Here is a 27,241-nt window from a genome sequence, read left to right as displayed (position 1 = left end):
ACCCCAACTCGCACAGACAAAGTACTGGCTATTACACAAAGCCTACTGGACGCCAGCCAGACTCGCAGAGGTAGGAGTCAGGGAAACGGACACTTGCTGGAACTGCAAGAGAGAGAAAGGTGACCTTGCACATCTAATCTTCCACTGCACCCATGTCAGAACCTTTTGGGCCAGAATCTCCGATTTCATTACAGAAGTGGTAGGAAGGGACATACAGCCAATATTCGTAGGACTAGCTACGGCCTTCATGGCCCCAGACATCCAATCAAAAGAGGACGGTGATCTGATAGACCTCCTTCTCACGACAGCAGTCAAAACCATACTAGCTAACTGGAAAACACAGGGAAAGCCACTTTCAAGGGCTGGGTCAACTGGATTACCTTCCTGAGGGGGGCAGACAACCTAGCGGCAGCGCACACCTATAACCACAAAGCGAGAGACGAAATGTGGGCACCCCTTGACAGACACCTAGGAACCTACGAACCCCCGTAAAGAGGGCCAGATCCCATCTCCGACCACCTACGTTTTTGATGCACAGCATAACAAAGCGACAAACTGTCTCTACCTTCACCCCTTTCCTTTCCTTTCCTTTCACCCTATTATTTTCATCTCTTCATCTCCAAGTACAAGGGGGCAACGTCTCATAGCATGCATACACAATCGAGCCCGCCAAGCCCGTTATAACCCCTACGGAGCCTGCGAGGCAACGTTACCACTGTACTGTATGTATATATGAAAAAATTTGCTAATAAAATCTGCTAATAAAATCTGTTGAAATTAAAAAAAAAAAAGACTATACTTAAATTCCTTTCTTTTTTAACCTCTTTATCTATCAATTCACATATCTATTGGCCTGGCAGTCATGGAAGACAGTGTTTACAATTACTCAGATTCAGATTCAAAGAACTTTATTCGGTTAAAAGCAAGTAACCATAAAAGTAACACACATAAAAACAAATTACAGTAATTACAGCTCATAATTGAGAGTTCCGTGAGGGAGATCAATAGACAAAAATTTAAACCATTTCAGTTACCATTTGTTTCCGTAATTTAAAAACACTTAAAAAAAAATTTAAAACCACAGTTACAGTTAAAACCGTATCCATTCTCTGGACTTCTAAGAAAGCTGGGCGGCATCTGGTTAAATTCATTTCTTTTAAAAAAGGGACTATAATTTTTCTATGAGAGGCACTATAAAATCTGCAAAAGAAAAGGATGTGGATATCCGATTGTTGTGACATGCCATCACACAAGCAAGTGGGCAATATACGCTTCCATGAGTTCATGCTAGGAAAAGACACCAATCTAAAATATATACAGATTCTAAAACGAGTTAAAAGAAAACGGTCATAGTTTGTCATGGGCAGGGATAAATATGGCTGTACAGACTTAGTCTCACAAAGAGTAAGGAGGTGGGAATGTACTGAATGTTTCAGAGTTTCAGCTCTCTTCCTCTTATCCTCAAGATGGTCCAGGCAGAGGGTTTTTAGCATACTCCTAGAAATGCTATCCATTGAAGATGGGTCCGAATAGTAAGAATAGCATCCAATCTCAGTCAGGAAACACTTTACATATCCCAGCCATTCTGCTCTATCCACGTGATCCAAACTGAGGGTATCCTGTAATAGGGCCCGATTCATAACGCATTCATTTGTGGTCCATACCCTATGCCACAGAAGGATAGGTTGAATTTTGATAATGTCTGTTATGTAGGATTGGCCAAGTTCAGCGTGACAGTTAAATGTGGCAGCACACTGTGGAACTGCAAGGACTTCCCTCAAAAATGTGTTTTCCACCACCTGGATTGGATCAACATTTGCATACCCCTACAAGCCTGAGCCATACATAGCCACAGATAAGCATGTTGCTTTATGTATAGTTAGCATTTCTTTTATCGGCTTCCTGCCCAGTTTTCTAACAAAGTTCTTTAGGGCCATGATCGTTTTCATAAATAAAAGGGTTCTGGCCTTAATTGCGCTTGTCCAAGAACCTGACTCATGGAATAAAATGCCCAAATAAGAAAAGGTTGGGGTGTTATCTAATGGGACATTATTTAAAAACATCCGTTTCATCGGTTTACCTGATTTTGGACCACAGTTCATTGTGAAAGTTTTGCTACAATTTACTAGTAAGTCTAGATTCAGCATAAAGTTCTCAAATCTTACTACTAGTTTTTGTAGAGCCTGAGGAGTATGTGCCATAAGCACGGCATCATCCGCATACATGAGTGCAGGGATTGCCCTCCTCCCCACCCTGGGCATATCTCTGCACTCCTGCAGCAGGTGATGCTCAAGCCCATTGATGTAGAGGAGGAATAAAAAGGTGCTAATACACAGCCTTGTCGCACTCCACGGCCCACACTGAATTGTCTGGAGCATTCACCCCCCCCTACCGTAGCGAACAGAAGCTGTGGCTCCACTATAAAGTTCCCTCAGGAAACTGATGATGGTATTGTCCACTCCCAAACCTTTCATTATTGCCCACAATTTGGTGTGTGACACGCAGTCGAACGCTGATGAAAGGTCCACAAAAGTAAAATACAATCGTTCCGACTTTATCCTTATATATTTGTGTTGCAGTAACATTAAATTTAGGCCTTGCTCGATTGTGCCAATCCCTTTTTGGAAACCAAATTGCAAGTCACTCATGATTTCATTTTCCTCCGCCCAGCTTTGGAGTCTTGCCAACACTATACGTCCCAGAATTTTTATTGATGAATCGAGAAGGGAGATTGGCCTGTAACAGGCACAGCTGTTTCTGTCCCCCTTCTTATAAATTGGGACGATAACAGAGGTAAACCAGGATTCTTTCAGGCCCCTTGATAGAGCCGCATTAAAATGTTGTGCCAACATTGGACCCCAGATTTCAGTGTTTACTTTAAATAGGTCCGCAGGGATCCCGTCAGGCCCAGCTGCCTTGCCTCCTTTGGTAGATCTCAGGGCAAGCAATACCTCATCAAGTGTTACAACCAAATTAAAACCTGGTTGTAAATCCAGACTAATGTGAGGACCTCCGCTGTAAATATCATCCTGTGCCTTGTAAAGATTGGAAAAGTGATCCACCCAATTGTCCTCATTGATTGCGATCTCAATTCGCGCCGTATGGGTTTCGTAAGGGAAAGGGGTATTAATTACTTTCCAAAATGCGGCGGGATTTTTAGTTTTTGAAGCCTCGCAGAGTGAATCTATTGCCTCCTTATTTAGCAGTTTTCCTTACTTTGAGGGCCTGAATATATGCGGACCTGCATGCTCTTATTTCACCTGTATCCCTGGGGCTTCTGTGTACTGCCTGTTTTAAATTTTTCAACGCCCTAGTACATGCATTATCAAACCAACTCTTGAAACCCTTACTTCTACGTTTTGCCTCCACCCTTAAGCTACTTTTTATGTTTGTAGCTATTATACCAAAGTGCTCAATTATTTGATCATTACTAGAATTATCACCCAAACAGGTCATAAAGCTATTAGAGCACACCTCCCAGAGTTCCTTAAAGAAGGTTGTGGGGATTACTTTGCTCCAGTTGAGTGTATACCCGTTTTGTCTCCCAAGAACAACATCAACCGCTGCCTCAACAAGAGGCGCGGCCGTAGATGGGTCTAGGAACAAATCTGCTACCTTAAGGCATTGGGGAAGATGGTCACTTATGGGCAATTGGATATTTGTAACCCCCACCACTCTATGATTAAGATTACTTGAGGAGATAATAAAGTCAATGGTTGACACCAAGCCTCTACCAACAAAGGTCGGGGCAAAGGGTGTGGGTTTTAGGGCTGATTGGTTAGCAAACCCTAAGTCAAACATGAATAATAATTCGTTAAGCAAATCCCCCATCAAAGTGTGATCAAAGTGAGTCAGATACGTATCTCTCTCTGTCATTAGGCCACATAGGCCCTGGCTCCCTTTGGTACAGAGTGAACAGTTAAAATCCCCCCCCCATAAAATTACTAGTTCTCTGTCATTTTTATCTACCTCTAACTGAACTTCCTCCTTGAGCTGCTTCATCACAACCACAATTTCTTCCCTCGGGACATTATTGTAGAAGTTAATAATAATCACCTTCGCTCCTTTAAAATCTCTTAAAATTATGAGCTGAAAGTAATTAGAATGTAAATGACAATGAGCCTGTTTAATTTTAAGTTGATTTGAAACAAACATAGTCAAACCACCCTTTGCCCTTCCAAAATGGCCTCCAACGGCTGGGGTAAAGAAGGTTCTATAACCATTTACATGGATTGGGTCCTGAGTCCATGTTTCTTGCAGGGCCACTATATCCTGGCCACTTATTACAGACTCCCAGGCTGGATTAGCAATTTTTTGCCTCAACCCTGCTACGTTCCAGAACAGCAATGCACAAAGGTCACTCTTCACCTGTATCGGGCCATTTCCTATCTTTTCCCTACTCCCATTATTATCACCTACGATAGATTGCCTCTGCTCCAGGGTATCACTGCCACATGGTGTCACCCTATCGAGAGTGAAGGTCTTATTTAATGTGGGCGATTCTTGAGATGACTCAATGGGGGCCTCAGTGCTATTAGGGAGAACCCCACCCCTAGTAAGAACTTGAAGAACTGGGGGAGAGGGGTTTTTCCCAGCCACAGTTTCTCCGGGTATCTGTGCTGGCTGTCAATCTACCCCATCCAGACCAGAGAAAATCTGGAAACGATTTTGGATTGGTAGGTTATACATGTGTGGAAGCAATCCTCTGTTGTTCATGGTCTACCTTGAGTAAGGTTGGGTCCCAAGTATGGTGGATATTGATTACTAAAAGGGAGGTATTGATAGACTTGATGCTGATTTCTGGGATAAAAGTCCTCCGGCCTCTGCGTGTAAAGAGAGGGACCTTGGGTACTTGCATAAGCAGAAGTACCCTGCACGAGTGGTAACCCCCTAGGACCAACCCTATCCCATGGTCTTACCTTTTCAAACCCCCGATGTTGGTGGACTAGGTTCTTAAATAACTGCCTGTCCCTGCCCCAGTTATTAAAGCTTTTTGACGGTGCATAGGGATAGAAATAGGATAAAAGATGTGTGGAGATGGAATCGCTGCTGCTAGCATCGAACCAATCCCCAATATGCCTCACGGCCCTATGATCCTTAAAATTAATGATTATAACATCACAATTTCTATCCTTTGGCCTGGCTCCCACCCAATTAGCACGCCTTACACTTATAATTTCACCATTTATTGATGCTGGTAACGGTCTGTTATCACGGAGCCAAAAGGTAACCTTGTTCCGTAATGCTCCATGATCTTCCCATTTACCTGCAGGCAGTTCTGGGACCCCTGCCATTACAATAACATAAGGGGCAGAATCAGGGGTTACGTCTATAATACGACTCGTTTTTTCAGGAACGATGGCCATTACTTGACTTAGGGCTAGATGTAGGTAATTTAAATTTACCGATTCAAAAATACCGAATTTTACCGATTCGGTATTTTCGAATCGGTAAATGCTATGTAGAAGAAAAAAAAAATCGGTAAAAAATACAGAATCTTTAATATTTGGTATTTACCGATTCGGTAATTGCCATTCATTCCTACGGGCCTGGAGGCCCATAGGAATGAATGTCAATTACCGAATCGGTAAATACCGATTCGGTAAAATTGGGAAAGAGTCAAGGGTGGCAGGGTGTCACTTTGACACCCTGTTGCACCCCTGATTAGTGCTGGTGTGCACATGTGGCACACATACATGCCCTACGGGAATGTATGTCTGTCATATGGCACAGGTGTAAATGTACAGATTTGCATTTACAGAGGTATTCGTTATTTACCACCAACTAATAGTTGGTGGTAAATAACGAATCCTTAAAGCACAGAAGCACTCTTTAAAGTGCTTCCTACATGTAATTTACCGATTCGGTAAATACAGAATTGGTAAATACCGATTCGTTATTAACCGAATCGGTAAATTTGCCACCTACATCACAAAAGGCTATTACCGGTCGGTAACGGCCGATTTCGGCCGTTACCGACCAGTAATAGCATTCCTACATCTGGCCCTTAGTCGTTAATAAGTCCTTACTACCACCTTGGTTTTGGATTCCCCCTGGTTTAGATGTTTGCTCCTTAGTTACTGGAGCCGCCAGTTGAGGTATAACCAATTGTGGAGTTGGAGTTAATAACGTAATCGCAGGGCTACCCGATCTTACCCCCTCTTGCACAGGTTTCTTTTTTTGCACAGGTGCTGGTGTTATAGGTGCTGATGTTATAAGTGGTAATATTGGAGGGGGTGCTATTACTATAGATTTTACAGGTGGGTTAGATCTTAATGTGGAGTTCATCTTAACTTTTTCTAGCCCCTTTACCAGGTCAAGTAAGAGGAGGGAATTCTTTTCAACCTTCTTCTCTATTTGATCTAGATGTGTACACATCATAGTGGTCTTATCCATAAGTGGTTGCGTCACACCCCTGATAAGTTCCACAATTTTGGCCATCATGGCCTCCTCACATACTAGGGTTTGACCAGTTTGTGACTGAGGAGAGTGAACTACCCCTTTTCTTATTTTCTGTACTCGATTACCCAGAGGCTCACCCCCCCTTTTTTGCTGTTTCTTGTAATAAGGGGAGAAGTAGGGGACTTGGGTGACGGCTCAATAGGAAGTTTTGGGGAGCCCGATAACCTGACACTATCATTCCCAGTAGGTAAGTCCAGTAAGGATAAACTAGTAGGTGTACTAGACAAGGGATGTTTGCTTATCATAATGGGGTCAACAGAAGAGTTGTCAATGTTATCTGTGGCCCCTGAATGTGACAAATCGATAAGCAACAAAGAATCTCTAGGGCGTTTGGGCGAAATGACATCCCCTATTCCCCCTAAGTTAGATGATCTCATTTCTGTAAATAATGATAAAGGTCCAAACTCACTCCCCCCTCCTTGTGCAATTTTATGGCTGGTTTTCCTTTGCTTCCCCCTGCGTCTCACTCGGGCTTTCTTAAATCTTCTTGGAGATTCTTTTGGTGCAGGCTCATATATTTCAGAAGAAGCTATGCCTGTCCCTATGAGGGCTTGAACGTGGAAATCCTCATCATGCTGACCCGCATGGACCATGGCAACTACGGTAGTTACTTTGCCTGCGGGGGCAGGATGTTCCTTTGACAAAGGTGTATCAGAGACAGTAACTGGGAGCTCCGGTGCAATAGTAATTGTAGGAGAATGCTCCAACCCCAAGGACGCCCTTCTGTTGCTATTGATTAGCGCAACTTTTTTAATTAAGAAATTGTCCATAGTTGCCAGTTTAGAGGGCATAATGGGGGATAGTTCCAGGCTCAAATGGGGAACAGAAGTGAGTTATAAACAAGATTTTCTCACTCACGTGTTCTTATTGATACCAGGCAAGAGGCGGTGATGGAAAGGGTATGGCCCCGGCCCGGCTCCTCGGTCCCCTGAGAGCCACAGAGGGCCCGCCCTTTGCCCGGGCTTAGCCCCGGGCGCTCCCGCGCGCTCCCGCGACGCGGGGGATGGCAGTCTTTTCACAGCGCCTCCAGGCGCTCCGATGATGGCGTCAGGGTGCGCCGCCGCAGGTGGTGCTGGGAGAGCGAGTCCTCCGCTCGGCGGCTGCTAAGGTGGAGAGAGCGGCGGCGGGAGGACTCGCAGTGCAGGAAACAGGGCGCTTGCCAGGTATGCCAGGGAATGAAGCTGACTCTGCCCCAAAGGATTTCTTTTTCACGGAGACCCCGCTTCCGCCGGGGATGGCAGTCTTTTCACAGCGCCTCCAGGCGCTCCGATTACGGCGTCAGGGTGCGCCGCCGCAGGTGGTGCTGGGAGAGCGAGTCCTCCGCTCGGCGGCCGCTAAGGTGGAGAGAGCGGCGGCGGGAGGACTCGCAGTGCAGGACACAGGGCGCTTGCCAGGTATGCCAGGGAATGAAGCTGACTCTGCCCCAAAGGATTTCTTTTACTCAAAAAGTAAGCCAATTTCCGTTTTTATCCACATTTAAAAATAAGTACAGACAAGAAAATGAATATTTTCTGTCTGTATTTATCTGTAAAAATCAGTAAAAACGGAAAACAGGGAGTCCTAATTATCACCTAAAATCACACAATTCAGATGCTCATTAGATGTGGGTAAAACCTTGTAAAAATGCAGAATCACGTTTTGTGAATAACCAACTTGGGCTTGAATTTTTAAAGCATGCACGGTATTTTCCACACCTTAGTGTCATTTATTTACGCAAGTAGCTCTGTGAATAGGGACCTTGGTTCTTACAACACGGTCCTGGATTCGTGCCAGCCTTAGTCAGGGACGCATTCCTCATCTCGTGGGTTAAACGAACCTGAAGTCATTCCTCTGGAGGCGTCCTCGTGTGCTTCGTTGAGTTAGTTATTGATATACGCGCACTGAAATGCTACCTACATTTATTTACCCGGCAGCTTCAGACGGCTGAACATTGTCAGGTGCATCCAAGGACTAAAGCCGCTCGTCGCTGGCAGTAGAAGTTCTTCTGTCAAAATGTGGCACCAAGTTAACGCCCCGATATACTGTGATAGACTTCATCGACATACAAAACACCAAACGGGATACAAAAAAACACGGATATTCATCAGACACTGATTGCATTTAGCAGCTTACTTAATATGCCCAAATGGCCACACAGGGAAATAAAATAAATGTATTTCAGGAGAACAGATTTTGGTGCCGTTACACTCAAGTTATTTCAATGCGGAGATTAACACTTTAAGTAGCACATCACTTGTGCTACGGAAAATACAAAATAATGTATAATCAGAAAAATTTGCCTTTAGGACACATTTCAATTGTAAGTATGAGTCTAAAGTGCTGTGAATACCATATGTAAATGGTGGTTAGTACTATATACAAAATGAGATTCTTCAAAAAAAAGTGTTTGAGTGTCCTTGCACTCCATCACTATTGACAGTGGTTCCAATATATTGGTAGTCGGTTGCACTAGGTATGGCCGGGTTACCATTATCCTGGCCAAGTATTAAACAATTAGGAAGGTTAATGTACCTATTGTACCTATCACCATACTTCAAAATTCTTGCTATTGCCTTTGTTTTTATGAAGACTTTTCTTTGGACTGCATTTTGTATTCCCATACTTTTCTTTCCTGAGGATGAAAATTCCAAGTGTATACTGTGCATAATGGTGAGGCTGATGTACTTCTATCACTTTTATTTAATGTTTATAATATCCTTCAGTCCATATAAAGATCTTCACTATGCATAATTTGTTATTAGTAAGCCTACATCTTGCTTGATACTCAGGGATTTTTAAAGGCTTGAACACAGTAATCAGTGAAGATATGGCAGTGAAGAGGTGGAAGGGCACCTGCAGTGGTGCAGTGCTTCCAGTGGGTTAGCTAGGACGTTTAGACTGATTAGTGTGGCTGGGTGAAAGAGAGAGACCCATTTTGTGTCATGGTGCCCATCAGAAGTCACAAGTTGCCGCCTTTCATTGGAACAGAATGCCCAAAATATGCCAAGAAGGCCTACTAAGGCAGGGGGGCATTTGGTTGCAAGATGCCAGAATATTGACAACCTAAAATTGAAAGGGCAATTACAAAACACACACACAACCCATACACACAGATACATACACACTCACTCTTCTTTCTTTCCTTGCCTCCCACAAACAACATGAACGACCTTTTCAGCCTTGTCATGAACTGCATTCTACAGTGCTAAGGCGGAGGAGCGTTGCCCCACTGCTCCGTGAGCAGTGGAAAATAAAAATAAAATGATAATAACAGGAAGTTATAATCATTTTATTTTCCTTTTTGACTTTGGGCAGGACGAGGCTGACTCCCCGCAGAGGGAGCAGGAGTGACGTGCACTCCCTCCCCACATGCGCATGGATGCTTTGACTCGCCCTCTAGGGCTGGCCAAACAGTCATGCGTAATTGGCATGCTCTCCATTTGACTGTGTTGCACAGCCCCGTGGAGAACATGCCTAGCCTCCCCAGGCACTGCCTGAGTGGCCAAACAGGCCGAACAGGCCGCTCAGACCAATCACGACACTGTTCCTGCGATTGGCTGGCAGAGTCAGAAGCCTGGGTGCTTCCAGTGCAGGTTGCAAGCAGCAGCCGGGGAAAAAGACAAGAAGACGGAGGAGAGGCTTGCGGCGGATGCGGCAGCAAAGCAGGTAAGTTTATTATTCTTTTTTTCTTTGCTGTCCCACCGCCCCATCACCTCCGTTCAGAGGCAGCCACCACTGGCATTCTAATAACTCCTACCTCCAGGGACTCCAGGTACTCTGCACTTCCAGTATTGTGGGCCATTCCACACCCTATTTGTTAATACAAACATACATCCCTAGAATCTAGGTTTGCTTTCAGTCACTCTTGGGAGGTGTTGATGGTACAGCCTCCACCTGCACCCTCCATAAGGTACTGAACGTGGTGGTGCCATAAGGAGATGTGGTACTGCCCATGACAAGAGAGACAATCCCACCACTTCATACTTTTTGGTTCTAAAAGCAATCAAATAGCGTCGGTGTCTTTCAGTGAACACTTCCCCATCTGACCCTAAGAGATGCTATATTGGGTGCTGGACCAAGACCTTGGAGGGAAAATTGTCCCATCCAAAAAGGCATGAAAAACCATTGAGTGTTTTTTTCCTGGGAAGTATATCGGGGGCGCTAGAGGGCACCCACACGGAATGGCCGCCTAACTGTGTGGCTCCCGTTCCCTGGAAAATAGACCCTTAACTAATCCTAACCTACTGGAGGGTTAACTCTCCCAAAAGCAGCTGCATCAGCGCCTTGTGGGATCATCTGCGCTCGGTCCGGCTCTTGGGCCTCGGGAGGTGACCGGGACCGAGAAAACGTCCTTGCAAAATTCGCCGGTAGTGCCCCTGGAGCTGGTGTGACGGAAGGACCGGGCGCTGGTCATTACGCAAGACCGGTGCTTGTCACGAGGCGGAGGGCCCCGAGTGCAGGCCCGGCTGCGGAAGCTGCTGTGCCCCCGGCTATCATCCCAGCGATCGGCCCCCTCCCCTGTATGCTAGGAGCCTCCCCAGAGATCCGACGGCGATCGAGGTCCCCCGCCTGACAGGAGCACCGAGGCTGGCCAGGGGAAACCCGCGGGGTGTACTGCGTGCGGCGGCCGCCGCTGGAACCATCGTCACTGCTGTCCCGACACCCGTCGGCGGCACAGAGGTATTAGGCACTGCTAAGGACGGGAAGAGAGTCCTGGTCGTCTTTGGTGGTGCGGCAGCTTGGACTGTTTGCCGCCGGAGGCTCCGAGAGGTGGCCCTACCGAGAGGAGTCTCCCGACCCTGCCGGGGGATGTGCGAGGCGTGTGATTGTGTGCCTGCGGCACCGATGCGGCGAGAGCTGTGCTGAAGAGATCGCGAGGGGCGCAAACTCTCTGACCCCCTGGAAGAACATTGGGATCCGTTTGCCCGTAGCTGCCGGGGGTGTCGAGGGAGCGGCACGGGCGGACACTTCCCGACGTGGGGCTCTCTACGTGGCTCTGCTCTGGCGGCCCCTGGAGGCATTGAGGCTCATGATGATGGAGCGGCCGTGTGCTCCTGGGTACTGAGCTCATGGCGGAGCCGGCTGCGGGGTAGCTACCAGCACACGATACTTCTGGCATCTTAATTCACATGCTAAGCCTACCCCTTCCAATGCCACATGTGGATTCTGGTCAATTCTGCCTGTGACCTATGCATAATACTTATATATATATCGCTTCCTTTATACCTGTGACCTGGCCAGGTGTTTTGCTGTGCAGCTCTTTATTTTGTGAGGATTCCTTGGTGCGAAAGGCCACGAGGCACAATACTGGAGAGGCCTCTTGCTCAGAGACGGACTAGAGGGTGTCACAGCGCCTTGCTTAGCCAGGGGGCATCCCCCACCGCATCGGTGAACCCCAGGGAGACGGGCCGTGAGGGGCGCAAAAGCACGATGGTGTGACCCGAAAACCGCCAGACGAAAATCAACTTTGAGGGCGCAAAGAAGGGGACGAAGTCGGGGCCCGCCGAGCCGGGGCCTAATGGCGCGGACCTTACTGCTACACCTTCTCCCTCTAAAGACCTAGATATGCACCGTCTGCTCCAGGAGATGCGACAGGGTTTCGCCACCGTGGTGGAGAAAGTGGACAGGATGTCCTCCAGGATGGACGCCCTAGTGCATAAAGTAGATCAGCATGAGGAGAGGATAACAACAACGGAACAACGGATTTCGGACAACGATGACATCACCGCCTCCCATACATCTCAACTAGCCCGCATGGATAATCTACTATGAGTCATAGCAGGTAAGAACGAGGACTTGGAAGCCCGTAGTAGACGCAACAACATCCGCGTCACGGGCGTTCCGGAGTCCACAGACACTGGCAGGATGGAACTATATGTGGAGAAGCTCCTCAGAGCGTCGGTGGGAGAAGAGGCCTTCTCACCTCAATTCATTGTAGAAAGGGCACATAGGTCACTGGCCCCCATCCCTAAACCCAGAATGCCGCCTAGGCCCATCATCGCTCGTCTGTTGAACTATCGCGACCGAGACGTCGCACTGAGAGCAGCTCGGACCAAACAGAACCTACATTACAATGGCGTAACCTTTTCTATTTATCCTGATTTCACTCCCCTAGTACAGGAGGAAAGACGCAAATTCCTGAATGTTAAAAAGAAACTGAGAGAGGCCCAGCTGGACTATGCCCTGCTATACCTAGTGAAGTTACGTGTGACACACCAAGGAAAGCAGCAGTTTTTCACTAATCCGCAAAAAGCAGAAGATTACTTGAAAGTGCTTCGCAGAGCACAGAGGGAAGGTCGGGCGGCAATGAGGACCTCGAGGACGACCCACCTTTGGTAGAGGATGGCAATTGATGCGCAGCGACCCTCATGGACCAGACTGTTTGAGTTTTTTCCCGTTGGGCTTGACCCTTAAAACACTAAACCAGATAGCCTGGACACCTTGCTGCAGTATGGGACTGCTTGACTTCTCCAGTGGTAAAGGTATTTCAGGGACCACTATCCATGCCCTGACCTCCACCGAGGGTGGTACAGTACGGGAGGCTACCGGAGGGAGAAGTGGCTGCGCGCCCTTGATGTTGTTTCCCCTACGGGTATACCCCACTCGTGGGCACAAGTTGTGGAAGTTGTGGGGAGATGGGGGGAGGGCAGGGGTGGGGGCGGGCGGCTGCTGGCATGATTGGGATGCAGTAGTGGGAGGGGGGCCGAGTTCTTTTGGGGAGGGAGTTTGGTTTAGCGAGGAGGAAGGGCGGCTGGTTGGTTGTTGTGGTGTTTGGTATCACCTGAGAGAAGATGATTCTTTTGTATTTACTATGGCGAGCTACATTTCTATGTCACACTCTATCTTATGGCGGGTCCGGGGCTTGATGCACGATTAAGTTGTATGTCATGGAATATAAGGGACCTTAACAATGCTAAAAAGTGTCGAAATATAATTGCATATTTAGATCGCCATCATGTTCAGGTTGCCATGTTGCATGAAACGCACATATCTCCGCAGACACGCTCTACCTTTGCAAGCAAATGGGCTAGTACTCGTGCTTTCTCATCTTAGTCTACCTATGCGAGGGGAGTTGCTATCCTAATCAAACGCACTGTGCCATTTAAAGCGTGTGGTGAGCTGACGGACGCGGAGGGCCGCTTCGCCTTGATGTGGGGACGTTTAGGCCGTGACACTATCACTTTAGTAAATTGTTATGCACCTAACATGGACATGCCCTTATTTTTTACCACACGCTGGGGAAAAATTTTGGACATAGGGTCCCGACATGTTATTTGGGGGGGAGACTTTAACTTAGCACTGGTGCCTCAATTAGATAGGGCGGACGGAGTGACGCATTACAAACTCAGGTCCAGGGAGGCTCTGGGGGGCGTGATCTCGGAGGGTGACTTAGTGCACAGCTGGCGCTACCTACACCCTCTCCGAAAGGAGGGCACACATTTCACATCACTGACAGGCACGTTGGCACGACTGGACTACATTTTTACGACTAGAGAGATTTGTGCGGGGGTGACTGAGGTGGTGCATCTTCCGAGGACATACTCTGATCATAGCCCTGTCCTGATGCACTTACAGGTGCCTGGATGGGACAATCCTAGACCACACTGGAGGTTGCAGCCAGCGCCCCCACTGGACGCCGTGTTCCGCACCGAACTCGGCGAGGAGATCGCCGCTTTCTTCCCCAGAAATAAGGGTTCTGTTGACTCGGTCGAACACATTTGGGAGGCATTCAAGGTGACGATCAGGGGACATTGCATGTCAAAGTGCTTTGGAGTCCTACGCGACATTCTACGCACAATTCGCACACTCGATAGCGAACTGAAGGCCTTGGATGCTCGGATGGTAGAGGGAGATAGTGCTGACACCCACGCAGAGTTTAGAGATAAATTGACACGATACGAGGACGAAGCAAACAGGGAAGCAAAGTTTAAAGGGAAGTACTGGCTGGCTAGAAAATACTGCAAGGGTGACAGACCAGGCAAGGCACTGGCAGTGTTGACACGTACCCCGCACAATCATAAGATGATTCTGGAAGTTTTGAACGACCAGGGGAACACAGTCAGAGACACTGACGACCTACTCATCGCTTTCGTTTCTCACTATCACGCGCTGTATACCACAGCCACGACCTCTGACGTACCATATGATGACTTTCTTAGTGATGTAGCTCACTGCTGGCTCAGTGATGGCGACAGGGCCTTCCCAGCCACCCCTTTCGAGCTGGATGAAAACCCGGGATGCTATTATGTCACTCCAAAATGGGAAGGCGCCCGGTCTGGACGGGATCCCTGCCGAGTTTTATAAAACATATGTGGACATTATGGCCCCTGTCCTCCGGGAGGTCTTTGAGGAGTCACTGGCTGACGGAATCCTCCCCAGCTCAATGCGCAAGGTCGTAATCATCTCGCTATTAAAACCTGGCAAGAACCCTAACGCCTGTGATTCTTATCGCCCGCTCTCGCTCTTGAATTGTGATGTTAAAATACTGGCAAAGGTGCTGGCTACCAGACTGTCTCTCTTGATGACCCGGATTGTGTTACCTGACCAGTCTGGGTTTGTCCCGGGTCGATCTACCTCCCATAACCTTCGTACTCTGTTTTCCCTCCTTCGCACGGTGCACCCTGACCTCCCTGTCGCAGCGGTTTTCCTTGACGCCACTAAGGCCTTCGACTCTGTCGAGTGGCCATACTTGTTCACCGTCCTAGCGCGGATGGGATTCCCTAAATCATTCATTTCCTGGGTCCAGTTGCTGTATACGCAACCAACAGCAAAAGTCTTGATTAACGGCCGTCTTTCAACCTCTATTGTCATTTCCAGGGGCACCCGACAGGGATGCCCGTTATCCCCTCTTTTGTTCGCCATAGCCGTTGAGCCACTGGCCTGTAGACTCCGTCAGTTGCACCGTGAAGGCGCGATTCATTGCTACCAACTCCAGATCGATGTGTCATTATATGCTGACGATATGACGCTATTTGTCAAAGACCCGGCACGTAACCTGAATCCCTTGCTCAGGGAATTCGTAGTGTTCGGTAGAATGTCTGGTGTTCATATAAATTGGGCCAAGTCACAATTCTACCCGCTCACGGATGCGGTTGCTGACTTCCCCCTCGACTATCCTTTGGAGTGGTGTCGCTCGGACCTCCGTTACTTGGGTATCCAAGTCTCGCGTGAATTAGACGAAATATTACGCTTAAACTATGGAGTGGCAGTCACGAAACTCACCGCGATGGTAGATCAATGGATCTCCCTTCCCCTTTCCATGGCAAGTAGGGCGTCGCTAATCAAAATGGTGGTGCTCCCCCACTTCATTTATCTTTTCCTTAATATCCCATTCTACCCGGGTGCTTTTTTCTTTAAAACATTGAAGTCAGAACTTTGTCGCTTATTCTGGGGGGGTAAGAGCCCGCGGCTGAAATGGTCCATGCTGATCCAACCATACGACAAAGGGGTTTTCGATATACCCGACTTTGAGGTTTACTATTTGTGTGCTCAAGCGCATTATGCCTATCACTGGATAATTCCCACCCCTTTTATGCCTCAATTGGCGGTGGAAGACTGGATTGCACACCCTCTTCCCCGCAATGGACTCCTCTATTGCCCGGCATCGTTCATAACAACACTGAATACTTCCGTCACATGCACTATAGATGCCTGGTGCCGCATGGCTAATAGGCTAGACGGCGGACTGCTGTATTCCCCCCGGATGCCGTTGGCATACCACCCTAAGCTTGCACTTCTTCAGGAACGTGGCTTCCAAGTGCTCTGTGAATGTTTACGAATCACCTGCTAGGGGGATCTCTTCTCCGCTGGCCTTTTCAAAACTGCAGAACTCTTCTTTGCTACACACACACGCACTCCGCTCGAGGTATTTTACTACCTACGACTGCGCCAGGGGATGAGGGAAATCCTACCTGACTTTCCCAGTGAGCCCGAGGTCCTGTCTCCGCTTCACTTCATTCTATGCTCTCAGGACGGCTCTCATTTGGTGTCGGGCATGTATCGCCATATCAGGGCGTGTAGTTCGGGATCGGGGGCCTCGGCCCGATCACCCTGGGCCGCTGACCTAGCAATCGAGATTACTGACGAACAGTGGTTATACTGTTGTAACCTCAAGGCCCGAATATCAGCCAGTAGCAGGCTCAAGATGCTTCACTACAAATTCTTACAGCGCTTATACTACACCCCGGTAAAAAAACACAGGTTTCGCTTGTCTGATACGATAGGTGCGAGCGTTGCCGTGCGGAACATGCAGGTTTCCTACATCTTGCCTGGGAGTGCCCCCCTGTTCAAATCTACTGGCAGCAGGTGCGTGGTGCCCTCGAATCAATGACTGGGGAATCCATGAATCCTGAACCATTGCTGATGCTCCTAGGACACACACCACACATCCCCAAAACATGCAGGAAATTCGTGGATATTGCATTGCTCCTTGCGAAACGACGCGTGGCGTGCAGGTGGGGTTGTGGTAGGGCCCGAAGTTCAAGTAGTGGCTCGCAGATATGACACATAGTCAGGAGCAACATGCAATTTTTACTGAATTACTCCCGCTCACTAGCAAGCCGAATGACATCTGGGGTCCCCTGGTCAGCTATCTTCTGGCCCAGGCAGATCGGAGCGAGGACCCGGGCGAGGATGACCTACGGAGCGGCCGTGATGCCCAGGTATGACGAGGCTATCCATTCAGATAAAATCACCGTTGGGCGGCTTCAGATTACGATCAATTGCATTATACATGACTGTACACTTCACTGACTAGCGTGGTTCACCGCTATCCGCTTTTGATGCGATGATACACACCTGATGTTCCCCCTTACATTCCCTTGTCATGTGCTGTGACATGGCTCCATTCTAATGTATGTTACCGATATGGCATTGCCCCCGATTAATGTAAACTGTGCTCACTCTGATGACCTGCTGACGCTATATTTACGCTGTCGAATTGCCATATACTATAAATGCTAAATGTTTCGGGTGTTGCCTCACTGACTGTAAAACCAAACCCTTGTATTGTTTTATGTTGGAAAATCAATAAACAAAGTTTACAAAAAAAAAAAGTATATCTGGCATCCTGAGTGAGAAACGGGGCACAACACAGAGGTGCATTGGAGATGAAAAATTGAAGCGATATGATGATGTTTTTAAAGGGAAGCGAACAGGACGTTGTATGTTTTGTCTCCCTTACAGAAAATGAATACAGATAAAATAAAAGGTGCATCATATTGTTTAATACAAAAATAGTTTTTTCACACAGACCAAATATTGGGTCAGGACAATACAATCCAAGTGATCTACACCTTGAAGAAGGCCTTTTTGACCTATGGGGACTAGAGTGGAAGGCCGAAACATGTTGGTACTTGCAGTCGGGATTTAGGGGCAGTTATCCCTCCTGTATATCCCCAGATTGCATTATTTTTAACCCTGTCAAGGGGAACCAAGAATAAAAGTTATTGCAAAGTTATCCCCTTAGACAGTTTTATTCTATTACTTTTCTGCACCAAAAATCCCTTCTTGAGGGAACATGCTTCCCTGTCACAAATATTCTTTTCTCTTATTTTTCTCCCTCACCCCTAAAAAACAGTGCTCTGTTCAGTGCGTTGGTCTGTTCCTGGATGTCTGCAGAGGCCCTAAGATGAAGCATGCCACTGTATAGCGGGTGAGAGCCATATTATAAAATCTTTTGATTTTCCTTCTTCTTCTGGTTCTCACTAATTAACTATTCCCACGTAGTGGTGGGGGCAGGAATGTTTTAATTCAAATTGGGTTAATATCCCTGGCCCTGGTTTCATCAGTCCTTACCTCTTTTTGTGAGTTTAAGATATTTGAAGAGGAATCAGAGAAGGCTCATTCCCTAGTCTCTTTTTCATTATTTGTGATCCTGTTTGGGCAGCAGGAATTTTCCTAAACGTTACTCATTGGGATGAAGCTCACATTTTTCACACACCTGGAACTCCCCCATCATTGGTGTTCCTTGCATCTGCACATTATGTGACCTTTTTCCTTTAAGTGTAGCTCCTAACAAACTGACTTGGAGATTTAAATGTTTAATCAAAGATGTACTATTTTTCAGAGGCTCTTACCTACAACTTTTTTCCAAGATGATTTCACAAAATTCAACCAGTAATAACCCACACAGTTCAGAGATAACTCTCCTCTTAGAAAAGTAACTTCTATGGACATAAATTATGGGTTTCAAGGGGTATAAGCTGCTACCCCTGGCTTCCCCACAGGTAGCACTGGCACCAGGGTTGTTGTAGGCAGTGACAGGAAAACAGGTGCCCTGTTTACTGTCTTTAATCGCTGTGTCTTGCTCTTCCCTCAGCACCTCAGCAATAAATAGCTGCTGGGATATCTCACCTATACTTTTTAGTTTTTCCTTCATGGGATGTTGCATTCCAGATAAGTACATTCGAGTATTGCATATGTGTTTTTCAGTATTTTCTGGACTTTACCTTGCAGGTCTTTACTTCGTAGGGAAAGAATTCATTAATGACTTGACATTTAACTTATTTTAAAATTAATATGTTTCAATTCATTATTTTGTAATATTTTAAGTTGCATAAGATATATGTATGTAATACAATTTAGGAATAATATATTACGAACATTTAATGTAAGGGAGATCTAATAAAGTATTAGGTCATTAAAAATGGCAATATTAATTAATATTAAGTATGCATTATTGGTATATGTTTAAACATCTAAGTATATGATATTTTGATATTACAAATGTAATAATAGATATATGTATGTAATTTTTTTGTTGATATACGCAACGATATGTGTATTTTCAAAAACAAGATAGAGTCACTTGTCAAAATCTCCTGAGATGACGTCACCATCAACCACGAGTAAGAAACGTGGTCAGGCAGGCCCTGTGACCTAGGCCTAAGGCTACTGGTTAGCAGATCACAGGTGGGGGTGGCACGTAACCAGCCAGACAATGAGCGAACAGGAAAAAAACCATATTAGTCGGCAGCAGCACCACAATGATCCCAGGAGATTGGCCCCGATTAAGCACATATGGCCGGAGGAGTGTGCGCATTCCCAAGACAACATAAAGTTAGATGCCACATAAAATTAGGAGTTTTTCAGCAAATCAGAACATAGCATATACAGTACATGCAGTGAGCATGCCTTCTTCATGCCAGACATCTGGGCACTTCACCCACTGGACATCATTGTGTCATGCAAGGTCGAGACCCACCAGCATTCAGGTGGTGTGATTAATGGTTCCATGACTAGACCCAAATTCCTTTTCCCAAAATAAAATCTAATTTGTTTTATTGTGCTCTAAAGACTGTATATAAGGGCACTCAGAACAAATGTATGTTGAGACACTCCTCAGAACCGTAACTGTTTACTGGCTGTAGCTTTTAATTGAACCAACTGTTCCTGTTTTGCCAAACGCATCTTGTCTTTTGTTTTTTCAGTTTTTTCAGCAACATATATATATTCACTGAAAAAAACAAAGGTTAAAGTAACGTTATAGTTAGGTGAAGTTAGGTGAATATGTAAGTGCCACTATTCAGATTTTTCACTCAAATAACCTGCTTTGAACTAAAAAAACAGTTTAGAACTAAAAAAAATAGAAGTTCACCAGTTCTAACTAGAACCTGTGCACTGCAACACACTGCTTACGACCTCACATATTACATCACTCATGGCATGTTCTATGACAACATCTATGACATCCCTTATGACATCCCTTATGACATCTCAAATGACATCATTGATGACATCACAGATGACATTATCTAATAAGTGTGCTAGTTTATTTATTAGTCTACCTTGTGGTGGGTAACTACCACATTACTCCTCTACGTAACTTTGTACTGCCTGTGTCCACAAGTGTTTAGAATATGCATGTGCTGCTAATACATCATAGGTGTGTAGAGGTAATGAATACGGTATAACTCTTCAGGCTGGACTGTTCCCATGAGGCACAGGGTCAAGGCTGATTTGCATATGGCCATGTCTGAACTGGGGTGGTGTGGAGTGCAAAAAAATGATGGATTTAGGCCCAGATCTCTGTACTGGGGTGAATTTATGACATTGTTCTGCATTCTGTCCATCAACTGTTGTTTTTGCATTTGTCACCCCGAGTGGGATGGGTATGCTCAGACGTTAGTCCCATGCTCTCCACACTACTGGAGTCAAGCTATCCTGGCTGAAGATGGCTGATAGCCAGAAACCAGTCCAAGCATGCTTGATTCTGGTCCAGGAAAGACATGGCTTGGCAGTTCGGGCTGGACTGTTCCCATGAGGCACAGGGTCAAGGCTGATTTGCATATGGTCATGTCTGAACTGGGGTGGTGTGGAGTGCAAAAAAATGATGGATTTAGGCCCAGATCTCTGTACTGTGGTTAATGTATGTTAAACCCGTCCTCCTTGGCGTGGGCCTTCCTACTTCCAGAACCCCCCCCCCCGGATCCCAGAAAAATAGTAGCACCATCAGCAGGGTGCCCCCAAATTCCCCCAGTAGCAGGCAGCCTAGCACCAAGGACCCACGATAGAAACACCGGCCCACCAGCGCCATCCTCCCAGAGCCACAACCTCCGAGAAGCCTGGGCCCCCCATAACCCCCCTGTAAGTTGCATAAGATATATGTATGTAATACAATTTAGGAATAATATATTACGAACATTTAATGTAAGTGAGATCTAATAAAGTATTAGGTCATTAAAAATGGCAATATTAAATAATATTAAGTATGCAGTATTGGTATATGTTTAAAAATCTAAGTATATGATATTTTGATATTACAAATGTAATCATAGATATATTATGTAATTTTTTTGTTGATATACGCAACGATATGTGTATTTTCAAAAACAAGATAGAGTCACTTGTCAAAATCTCCTGGGATGACTTCACCATCAACCACGAGTAAGAAACGTGGTCAGGCAGGCCCTGTGACCTAGGCCTAAGGCTACTGATTAGCAGATCACAGGTGGGGGTGGCACGTAACCAGCCGGACAATGAGCGAACAGGAAAAAACCCATATTAGTCGGCAGCAGCACCACAATGATCCCAGGAGATTGGCCCCGATTAAGCACATATGGCCGGAGGAGTGTGCGCATTCCCAAGACAACATAAAGTTAGATGCCACATAAAATTAGGAGTTTTTCAGCAAATCAGAACATAGCATATACAGTACATGCAGTGAGCATGCCTTCTTCATGCCAGACATCTGGGCACTTCACCCACTGGACATCATTGTGTCGTGCAAGGTCGAGACCCACCAGCATTCAGGTGGTGTGATTTATGGTTCCATGACTAGACCCAAATTCCTTTTCCCAAAATAAAATCTAATTTGTTTTATTGTGCTCTAAAGACTGTATATAAGGGCACTCAGAACAAATGTATGTTGAGACACTCCTCAGAACCGCAACTGTTTATTGGCTGCAGCTTTTAATTGAACCAACTGTTCCTGTTTTGCCAAACGCCTCTTGTCTTTTGTTTTTTCAGTTTTTTCAGCAACATATATATAATCACTGAAAAAAACAAAGGTTAAAGTAACGTTATAGTTAGGTGAAGTTAGGTGAATATGTAAGTGCCAATATTCAGATTTTTCACTCAAATAACCTGCTTTGAACTAAAAAAACAGTTTAGAACTAAAAAAAATAGAAGTTCACCAGTTCTAACTAGAACCTGTGCCCTGCAACACACTGCTTACGACCTCACATATTACATCACTCATGGCATGTTCTATGACAACATCTATGACATCCCTTATGACATCTCTTATGACATCTCAAATGACATCATTGATGACATCACAGATGACATTATCTAATAAGTGTGCTAGTTTATTTATTAGTCTACCTTGTGGTGGGTAACTACCACATTACTCCTCTACGTAACTTTGTACTGCCTGTGTCCACAAGTGTTTAGAATATGCATGTGCTGCTAATACATCATAGGTGTGTAGAGGTAATGAATACAGTATAACTCTTCAGGCTGGACTGTTCCCATGAGGCACAGGGTCAAGGCTGATTTGCATATGGCCATGTCTGAACTGGGGTGGTGTGGAGTGCAAAAAAACGATGGATTTAGGCCCAGATCTCTGTACTGGGGTGAATTTATGACATTGTTCTGCATTCTGTCCATCAACTGTTGTTTTTGCATTTGTCACCCCGAGTGGGATGGGTATGCTCAGACGTGAGTCCCATGCTCTCCACACCACTGGAGTCAAGCTATCCTGGCGGAAGACGGTTGATAGCCAGAAACCAGTCCAAGCATGCTTGAGTCTGGTCCAGGAAAGACATGGCTTGGCAGTTCGGGCTGGACTGTTCCCATGAGGCACAGGGTCAAGGCTGATTTGCATATGGTCATGTCTGAACTGGGGTGGTGTGGAGTGCAAAAAAATGATGGATTTAGGCCCAGATCTCTGTACTGTGGTGAATGTATGTTAAACCCGTCCTCCTTGGCATGGGCCTTCCTACTTCCAGAACCCCCCCCCCGGATCCCAGAAAAATAGTAGCACCATCAGCAGGGTGCCCCCAAATTCCCCCAGTAGCAGGCAGCCTAGCACCAGGGACCCACGATAGAAACACCGGCCCACCAGCGCCATCCTCCCAGAGCCACAACCTCCGAGAAGCCTGGGCCCCCCATCACCCCCCTGTCCAGCGATGGGTAACAATCCTTCCCCCCAGCAGAATGGGGCAGGGAGTTTCACTCGCACCTCCTACCAGGAGCGGCCCGCTCCCTGCCGGGCAGCCGATAAGCCCCACCTCCCAACTTCAAAGAGGACGAGCGCCAGATGGCCAGGTGCGCCAGCAATCAACCCAAGGCCACAAGGCACCAGCTGGTGGGGTCAAGACTTGAAAGGAAGAAGGGGGGATATAACAAGGAGATCTGGGGGAAGAAGCAGTTGTATCCTGGAACCGGAGGGCCCTGCTGAGGTGTTCGCGGCCCGTCTGAGGAGAAGAACGTCGCGACCCCATCACAGACCCCCAGAGCCCTGCTGACTGGATCGCGGCGCTCCTGACCCTACGGGACGCTTGACTTGTCCCCCTTGAGCCCAGCTGACTTCGTCGCGGCTTGAGACAGAACGCATCTGCCCCAGTAAGCCCAGTACTTGAAAGCGTTTGTGGACCTGTGCGCTCCAGTGTTCGCCACGTATCTGCGGCAGTACGCCCCGTACTTGGAAGTGCTTGTGGACCTGTGTGCTCCAGTGTACACCACGCATCTGCCGCAGTACGCACTGTACTTGGAAGCGCTTGTGGACCTGTGCGCTCCAGTGTACGCCACGCATCTGGTGCAGTATGCCCTGAACTTGGAAGCGCTTGAAGACCTGTGCGCTCCAGTGTACGCCACGCCTCTGCCATAGTATGCCCCGTACTTGGGAGCGCTTGTGGACCTGTGCGCTCCTGAGCCCACACCTCAACGCCATCAGCCCAGTCCCGTACCAGGGAGCACTAGGAGACAGTGGCACTTCTGAGCGGACCCCATCCCGGAGACCGGACCCCGAAGCCCTTCGCGCTCCAGAGTATGAGCGGCCCTGGCCTATCACCACCAGGAGAAGTGACCCAACCGACAGCGCGCAGAAGTACGAGTCGTACCCGGAACCCAGGGTGCAAACAACGTCAAGTGGATGAATTGGAGTGGCGGGTAGGAGCTGCACCCAAACCCGCGCTCTAGACTCCTTCAGTATCACGCGACTCGAGGATTGCGAGTCGTACGCCTGATACCTCAACCTTGCAACCCTCCGTATCCCATATCCTGCGGCTCGAAGATTGAGAGCCATGCACCGGATATGTGGCCCCCGACACCCGGACCTGGAGTGCTGAATCCCACAGCCCTCCCAAACCGACAGGGCTAGAGACTGTGAGTATCCAGAGTTGTCCCCAAAGTCTCCCGCCTATCCAAGCCAGACGCCCAGGTCATTCCAGAAGCGAATCTGAACCCCCGTACTTGGAAGCGCTTGTGGACCTGTGCGCTCCAGTGTACGCCATGCATCTGCCCCAGTACGCCCCGTACTTGGAAGCACTTGTGGACCTGTGCGCGCCAGGGTACGCCATGCTTTTGCCGCAGTACGCCATGTACTTGGAAGCGCTTGTGGACCTGTGCGCTCCAGTGTACGCCACGCATCTGGCGCAGTACGCCCCGTACTTGGAAGCGCTTGCGGACCTGTGCGCTCCAGTGTACGCCACACCTGTGCCGCAGTATGCCCCGTACTTGGGAGCGCTTGTGGACCTGTGCGCTCCTGAGCCCGCGCCTCGGCGACATCAGTCCCGTCTTGTACCTGGAGGCATCTGAGAGCCAGTACGCTCCAGGGTACGCACTGCATCGAGCGTTGTGCGCCACGCCCCAGGGAGCGCTAGGAGACAGTGGCGCTTCTAGTTGGGCCCCATCCCGGAGACCGGACCCCGAAGCCCTTCGCGCTCTAGAGTACGAGCGGCCCTGGCCTTTCACTGCCAGGAGAGGTGACCCAACCAACAGCGCGCAAAAGTAGGAGTCGTACCCGGAACCCAGGGTGCGAACAAAGTTGAGTGGACGAATTGGAGTGGCGGGTACGACTGCACCCAAACCCGCGCTCTAGACTCCTTCAGTATCACGCGACTCGAAGATTGTGAGTCGTACGCCTGATACCTCTACCTTGCCACCCTCCGTATCCCGTATCCCACGGCTCGAGAATTGAGAGCCGTGCGCCGGATACGTGGCCCACGACACCCGAACCAGGAGTGCTGAAACCCACAGCCCTCCCAAACCGACAGAACTCAACAACAAGGGTTAATTAGTCAATCAGAGAAAAAAACAAGGCGCTCTGCCTGTAGTATACCCAATAAAAGATCTGAATATGAAATAGATATTCTATGGTGCAACTGGCGAGCGGGAAAACCCTCAGACCGCTCAACAGTGTGTCTGAAAACAAACACACAAATAGCTACTACAAAAATTGCCTATGCACACATTTGCGAAGGTCATTTACATGTGTAGTAATATATGTCAAAAGCACTGATGTTGAAACAAAGACAGCAAAAATTAGTCAGATTTCTTGACACTCCAAGTCCATGAATTTCACGGTTTATTCATTCCACAACCAGCCGACACGTGTTTCGTCGTGTTAGGAACAAAGTGTTCGCGACTCCTCAGGGCTTGCCTATGTAGCATAAGTCAATTGAGGTCGCTCCACCGGTGATACTTCCGACCCGGCGGGGCACTTGACCGTACTTAGCCAATCATTCACGTGTAAAAGCGTTCTGATGAAGACCGATGTGTGTGCACCATCCGGGTCTTCTGAGAAAGTAGACACCCCAGGAATGGATAATTCCAGTGTCGTTCTAAAGCAGTGGAGTTCTTTCAAATCATTTGCATGTCCAAAGAACCCGGGAGACCCCACGCACTGTTGGAGTGGATAACCCCGATGCTCGAGTATTTCAAAAACGCCGATGTTTGTCACGTCCAGTCTCCCGGTTCGCCGTGTTCCGTATATCGGACCCAAGCCGACAGGACTAGAGACTATGAGTATCCAGAGTTGCCCCCAAAGTCTCCTGCCTATCCAAGCCAGACGCCCATGTCATTCCAGAAGCGAATCTGAACCCCCTAACCCAAGTGTACATACCCCCTGAGCTGATGCAGAGTCATATATAAAGAACTTGTTCGGCTATAACCTTTTGGTGTGGTGTCCCTTTGTAGTGTGCTGGTGTCTCTGAGTACATGACCATAAATGCGTAACCCTCCTCTCATGGAGGCCTGACTCTAGAGCTCGGTAACAATCCTGGAGGAAAGGGGTCCCGGGGTGGCCAGAAGTACTTACCTCTGTCCCCCAGAGACCTCCCACCTCCAACAATGTATGACATTGTTCTGCATTCTGTCCATCAACTGTTGTTTTTGCAAAAGAAAATAATGGCAGGATGCGGGCGACATCAGAGGAGACGCTCTCGTATGAGGAGATCCAGGTTGGGAAGGGCTCACGTAGGTGTGCGGAGTCTGTAGAGCCCCTCAGGGATGTATACACTGCTTGGAGGAGAGAGGGGTGGGCTGGTTGGGGTTTGGGGACGTAAGGGTTTTTTCTTGATGGGCAAAAGAGATGGAGCTGGGAGAAAGGCTGCAGGATGGGCTGGGAGTACAGTGCTCGTCTGGGAGAAGAGAGGGGCTGTCCAGGTGCAGGTCCCTCAAGCAGTAGGTGTGGGGGAAGGAGAAGACTGGACAGACTGGTCTGGTTTAGATATATTTGGCCATTGGAGGGGAGCAGCAGAAAGCAGGGGAGCAGCAGAAGACAGGGAATGGGACTTGGTGGCCTGTTGTCGTAGTTGGAATTCTTTTGATGTAGTTGTGATGCGATAGAATAGCATCACAGCAAAGATTCCAACAATGGCCAGTATTTTCTGTATTGCTGAAGGTTGTGCATGTTCATTGTATTCTCCAATAAACTTCATTAAGAAGCTGAATTTGAAATTGCCTGGATTACTGCAAATATTGGGACGCTTTGATCCTGCGCAGAGGACAGGAGACACTTCAATCTTCTCCTCTGGAATGCTGCTAATTACTAAATTAGCGTTATTGAAGGATTTCTCTTCATCGCTTCTTCGCAACACATCTCATCGAACTGTGGGTGATTCTTCAGTTTGAGGTGCCAGCGCTGTTATGTTTTTGTTAATTTCGTATTTTATTAATATTACGGCAAGAAGTTAGCCTTACATCCAAACACTGCATTTAAACTTCACACGCAAGTGTCTTGAGGCTTCACTTATGAGTTAATAAGCTTGTGGCCTTCTGCGGCGTTCCTTTTAACAACTAAAGTGGCTTTGTCACTTAGCAACCAAAACACATGCTTAACTACTGCTCGCGCTAC

This window comes from Lissotriton vulgaris, chromosome 3_1, assembly GCF_964263255.1.
Source record: "Lissotriton vulgaris chromosome 3_1, aLisVul1.2, whole genome shotgun sequence".
Lineage (NCBI taxonomy): Eukaryota > Metazoa > Chordata > Amphibia > Caudata > Salamandridae > Lissotriton > Lissotriton vulgaris.
Note: the sequence above shows the minus strand (reverse complement) of the source record.